This window comes from Dendropsophus ebraccatus, chromosome 9, assembly GCF_027789765.1.
Source record: "Dendropsophus ebraccatus isolate aDenEbr1 chromosome 9, aDenEbr1.pat, whole genome shotgun sequence".
Lineage (NCBI taxonomy): Eukaryota > Metazoa > Chordata > Amphibia > Anura > Hylidae > Dendropsophus > Dendropsophus ebraccatus.
Genome location: NC_091462.1, coordinates 49,361,567 through 49,368,410, shown reverse-complemented (window position 1 = coordinate 49,368,410; position 6,844 = coordinate 49,361,567).

Below are 6,844 nucleotides of genomic sequence, written 5' to 3'. Positions count from 1 at the left end.
AGCAATCCCACACTACTGTGATTTACAGCTGATACCGTAATGACTTGGCATCCTTCCCTTTAAACTTACTAATAACCTTTTGGGATGCAATAGCAGATGTAAGGGAAAATAAAGCAAAGATATCACACTAGAATGAAATATTCCGTGTGTAGGTGAATAGAACAGGAGAGGGTTTGTCAGGGATTGTTTTTGTCTTCAATGTCTGTCTGTTTGTATAAGAGGCTGTGACAAACTGTCCCATCCTATTCCTTTTAATGAATACGTTTGTCATGCTTTCATTTAAGTAATTATGAAACACATTTGGAATTAGCAGAGAAGCTCCGACTGTAATCCATTTATTTCCATGCTCATTGCTTCCAATTGATATTCAGCTGTGGAGGACACTTAATGCTGCTAATTAAGATGCTTCTAATGTATGATTTAATACATTTTTTATTGCTTTGGCTCCATCTCCTTGAACAAATTCTGCTTCAAAATAAAATGTACACCCTCACTCTCAGAAATTAAGGACCCAGCGCAAATGAGCAGAATTCACTTGTCAGGTTCATGTTTTATCCATTAATGCCTATTATAGTACCTGATTTCAGGCCGTGTAGCATCGAGCACAGTTATGATTAGAGCAGACAGTGGAGAGAATGGTATAAAGATGTAGCTCTGTATCCACATACATGTTTCCATCAAGACAAAAAAGAATAATTGTCTCCATTATGCAATAGTGGATAATAGAATTGCACAGACTGCTCTTAAAGGGGTTATCCGAAGATTAAAAGTTATCCCCTGATAGGTGATAACTAGATTATACCTGCTTGTCTAAACATTGGGACCCCGACCATTCATCAGAATGGAGGACAACTGTCACCACCCCAAGTGAATAAATCAGTAATGCACATGCTCGGCCACTGCTCAATGCAATGTCTATGGGACTTTTGAGCATAGAGTTCAGCCCTTGACAATGTTTAAAAGTCTTACTGACAATGAATAAAGTGGTGACCAAGGATGCATGTTGCAAATCCAGACACTTAGGGGACAATTGACCTCTGTTCATGTGATCAGTGGGATTCCAGTGGTTGAACCCCCAGTGGTCGGTTAGTTATCACCTATCTTATGGATGGTAAATAACTTTTAGGCTATGTTCACACTACATAAAACAACGGCCGTTGTTTTCACTGGCCGGACTTTTGTGGTCAAAATTGTTTAATATTGCCTCCTAGCATGTTTTTAATCGGGCTGAAACACGTCATTTAATTTAAATACTGTGACTAGCCCAATAAACCACTCAGTAAATTTTTTACATTAAAATCAAGTTTAATTTGGCCGAATTAAATTTTACGTGTGCGGCCGCATTGAAATCCACGGCCGTAGTTGTAACATTACCAGCCGCAAATAAATGTCATGTTCATTTTTCACGGGTCCATACGAACTACGGCCGTAGTCTTATACGCTGTGTGCATCGTACAACCGTAGTTTGTACAAATTGCTATATCGTATCATCCTCAAAACAACGGCCGTAGTTTTGCGGCGAGAACTACGGCCATTGTTTTACGTAGTGTGAACATAGCCTTAAAAGAGAAGTCTGGCAAAAATAAAAAATTAGGCAGGCGGGGGGAACATAATAAAGAAGGTATACTTACCTGTCCCAGTAGCCCCGCAGCAACGTGTTACTGCTCCCAGACCCACAATGGCATCTTCCTACTCTCCCTCCTGCAACATCACGACCTGGCTGATGGATTGTCGGCACCCAATCAGTGGGATTCCACTGATTCCACGGAATCCCACTGATTGTCGGCACCCATATGACAGGGTCATGTGCGGTGGCCCTGCTGGCACCCTCCTCCAGCAACCTCCTCCCCCTGACAGAGACGCTGCCTGGCACATTCCTCCTTTGGGTCATGTAAGTATGTAGATGGGTGGGGAGGGCAGTTTCTTGCTATGGGGCCTCATATATCCTAGTCACGCCCCTTGTGACATATCAGGAAGAGGGGGGATGAGTTCCAACAGTGGATCTAGAGAGGTAATACAGCAGGGGCACAGCAATGTGTAATTATACTTTCTTTATTATGTTCCCCCCTGCCCCTGCTTGACCGGATTTTTTTTCACCAGACTTCTCCATTCATCTCCATCGATATTACACCTTAAGGCTCGATTCACACGTAGTAATAGTGCGTCCGTATGTACGGATGTAATAGTGCGGCCGTATATTTGATGTTTCGTGTGTATGCTGGGAAGTATAGGATATGCGGCTGCACAGTGCACACTCCGTATGAGTTTCTGGCCTGATTGTATCCGTGTCCGTAAAAAATGAGCAAGACCATTATTTCCGGGCCGAAATGGTCCAAGTCGACCGTAGGAAGTAACATTCGGGCCTGGCGGAACCTCTGATTACTGCCGGATCAATCTGGATTCTCATTAGAATAATTCATCAATGCGTAACGCCCCTTCAGTTTAAAAGGCCCAAGTGAATGGGCTTCAATAGGTGACCATCCTTTTAGGTGTCCCGATCTGGAGCGATGGCACGGCGAGCGGAGCATGGTGGTGCTGGTCGTGGGCGACGTGGTTCCTGGCAGCGGGACATTGATGTTCCACGCCTGATCGCAGAGGTAAGTTTGATCGAAGAATTACACTCATCTTTCTAGAATGGTTTTACTTGGAAAATAGGATGTGTAGTCTCTTTCTGTGTATCTATTTATCCCTCTCTCTATCTATATATCTATGTAAATATATGTCTAATAATATGTAATGTATGCGAACCCAAATACATATCTCTGTTAATATATTTATGTGATGTGTTAAAATGTTTTACTTGGACTTAGAAATGCACATGGTCGTCTCGGCCAACCAAAACGCACCTAAGCCACATGTAACACACATATGAATGTCAACACTGTTAGTGGTCTTAAATATAATCGTTTTAGTCATGCGACACGGGCGTGGGAATGTGGCCTGCAAAAAACCACAAAGTATCGTCATGTGTTTCCTTATCTGCTATAGTATTAATTTCTAGTGCAGTTCCCATATAAAACCACTACTTACATATGTCGAATTTAGTATCCCTATTGAGTGTAGGGTTGTTTGATTTCTTACATGTATCAATTGTATTTAATAACAGTGACATGTGTACAAATGTAGACAATTTTTCTGCACAAATCAGTATAGTGCGTTTTTGATGCGTTTTTTGTGTGATATAGTGCATGTGAATCTGAGTAAGCGTGCGCACTACACCGTACACAGTATAGTCAAGTAATGTTTGTGGAATCTTTTGCAAATCGAGTCGAGCAAGGTTGCGTTTTTGATGCGTTTTTTGTGTGATATAGTGCATGTGAATCTGAGTAAGCGTGCGCACTACACCGTACACAGTATAGTCAAGTAATGTTTGTGGAATCTTTTGCAAATCGAGTCGAGCAAGGTTGCGTTTTTGATGCGTTTTTTGTGTGATATAGTGCATGTGAATCTGAGTAAGCGTGCGCACTACACCGTACACAGTATAGTCAAGTAATGTTTGTGGAATCTTTTGCAAATCGAGTCGAGCAAGGTTGCGTTTTTGATGCGTTTTTTGTGTGATATAGTGCATGTGAATCTGAGTAAGCGTGCGCACTACACCGTACACAGTATAGTCAAGTAATGTTTGTGGAATCTTTTGCAAATCGAGTCGAGCAAGGTTGCGTTTTTGATGCGTTTTTTGTGTGATATAGTGCATGTGAATCTGAGTAAGCGTGCGCACTACACCGTACACAGTATAGTCAAGTAATGTTTGTGGAATCTTTTGCAAATCGAGTCGAGCAAGGTTGCGTTTTGGATGCGTTTTTCATGTAGCTCGTTTTTGCACGTAGTTTCATGTTATTGTGTGCTCCTCCTCGAATGTTCGACCTAATGCTATACCTAACCTTACATGTATTTAATTATTAAAATATATTTGTCACTCTATATCAGCGACTGTTTAATACATAAATGTTGACCATAGTTATTACAAAATGTCGAGATCTCTAACCATAGTCGTTGTGACATGTTTTATCCACACACTAAGATAACAAAACACCACACACACACCAGAACAAACACCGCAGCAGTGAAATAGTTAGCTTCACTCGTTTGCACATGTGTTCATGTATTTTCGAAACAATGTTGATTTTCTCTTTCATCAGGTGTGAATGCAAAGCTGGCATTGATCTGGTCTTGTGGCCTACTAATTAGTGCTAGTTAAGATACAAAGCCTTTCCTAAATTCAATCATTAGACACCAATCTTGGTATGTTTTCAGAAGTGTGTTCAAAGAGTTCTGGCATTCCTTGGTTTAGTGAGTCTTGGCTCAGTGGTTATTAGGCTGTGTTCCTTAGATTACACAGGTGGTCTGTTGGAATCCCAACACCACTCTATGTAATGTCATAATGGAAAACATGTTCTTATTCTAATCGATGTAGACACACAGAGAGGTGAAGTCAGATGGAGATGTCTAGTGATTTCTGTCTTTCTATATAATTTTTCAGGTGCGGTCCCGTCCCCATTTGTGGGACTTGACTGTGCGTGGCTACCACGACCGCGTCCTGCGTCGCGAGACGTGGGAGACGATAGCGGCTGTGGTAGTCCCACAGTGGGGCGATGTGACGGACAGCGAGCAGCTGCGGATGGGTATGTCGTGTTGTCAAATAATGTATGACATAAAATTGTGAGAACAATGTCCGATATTTCTACCAAGACCTCGAAATATCTATCAATTATTAAAATCTATCTATTTCTAATAAATCTTTGCTTTTGTCAGTCCGAGCAGTGGAGACACGCTGGTCTAGTGTCAGGGACCAGTACCAACGGGCGATACGCACGGAGGAGAGGGGTGGGGAGCCGATCTCCATGCGCTATGCGCCTTTGTTGGATTTTATCCCGAGCCGCAGTCAACGGCAGTAAGTATATTTTTCTTATTCCATAATGTATATAGTATCATATAGTGTACAATATGTAATACATGAGATAAAATGTTATATGGGAGTAATGAATTTTAATTCTGCCTTTGGTTGTTCAGCAGAACCTGGTCCATACTCACTAGCAGATAATCTCATCCGATTTCACCAATCTGCCTCTTTAGGTATATGTTTTATAGGAATGTGCAGACAATTATCTTTAATGTATCCCGATAATTTGACTACATACACTATTGCCATTCTTTATAAGGCCCTAGTTGTGTCATGTTTGTTAGCCTTCATGCTGGTGTATGTGACTGTCCAGAGAGGGTTAATGTATCCTGACCAATCACAATAGTCCCCTTTGCTCACACTCAAACAAATGCTTACACACCACTCTGACTCGTGCTTCAACATCCTGTCATTTCTCTAAAATATGTTAGTTTCTGTCATGGCGCTAGAACAACATCTCGTGATTTTTGCAGATCACGGTCACTCCCTCAGTTGTTTAGCGTGTGCTGTAGGTGGCAGAGCCAGTAAGCATGGTGAATGAAATGGCTGTTTCTATGCAGCGGATAATGTTTTATATTTAGTGTCCTACAGTACTAAGCAGTCCGAGAGCTGTTCTCCGGCCCACACTATTCACTTCCTTTATACTCAATGCTGGGCGGCCTGCTGCTCTGTCACTGTCTCAGTGTGGCCTGCGGGGATCTATGACAGGTACACAGGCCTCTTACTGGCCGCTTGTGTATCTGGTCACATGACTAACTCAGGCTCCTCTCCCTGCTGGGCCACATTAAAAAACACTTGTTGTTGTGTTGTCACCAGAATGGTTCCATGCCCACAACATGCCCTGAAGATGAGAGCATTGTTTCCACACTCAGAACGGGGAACATTTTTGGCTAATGTTTTTTTGTTTAAGTTTATTAGAAAACACTAATGTGAATGAGTTAATATAAATAGTTGTATGTCCTAACATAGGATGCGCATAGTACTACATAATGTCTTCGTGTTACCAAAACACACATTTCGACATACTGTATGTTATCAAAACTTAAACATTCGATATATGAAGTACCTTTATGAATGTGTCCATATTAGCTAACCTTTCTGTCTCTCCACAGAACCAGTGGCAATTTCGCAGACCCACCGGGAGGACAGGATGCTGCTGGTTCTGATGTTGCAGCATCACAGCAGGAGGGGGATTGTGCCACGCCACCGCCATCACAGGAGCCTGGCAGTCCTACTCTTTCTGAGGGCACGGAGCCGATGCCAGGACCTTCTGGCTCGACTTCCATGCACGAAGAGGAGGAGGCTGCAGCACCATCAACATCTGGTGCAGGTCCTAGTGGTGTGCCCCTGGCAGCTCGGCCACGTCAGCCACTCACGAGGCCCACTACTACCACCACCAGGAGGCGTCGGGAGCAAGAAGAAGCTCATTCAGCACTGAGTGAGTTGGATCAATCTGTCGTCAACTTTGTCAGGCGGTTTGATGGAGGAGATGATCAGAATGATTTCTTCTGCTACTATCTGGGAGTCCGTTTACGGAATCTCCCTACTAATCTGGCACGTAGTGCGCGGATGGTTACAGAAGTGCTGCTGTCGTGTCACGAGCAGATTGACCCCGATACTTTCCCCGACCCTTGCTATGTGGGCGTCCTCCTACAATCTGTGTATGGGTTACACTCACGGAGGCCACATATCCCGCCGGAGGGCTTTCTTTTCCCCGAGACCACTGCGCCCCCACCTGTGCCCCCACCTCTCTCCCCCCTTGTCCCCCCAGCATTGTCCCGAGAGCCACCTGGTGCCATGCCCCCTCCATCTGAGGGTACTAGGGCCGTTCCTAGGCGCCAGCCACGGCGTGGACGGCGCTCTCGGACATCTCGTTACCCACGACGTTTATGATTTCTACTATGTGATGTATGAGGCAATACATCATAATATTATTATATTTTT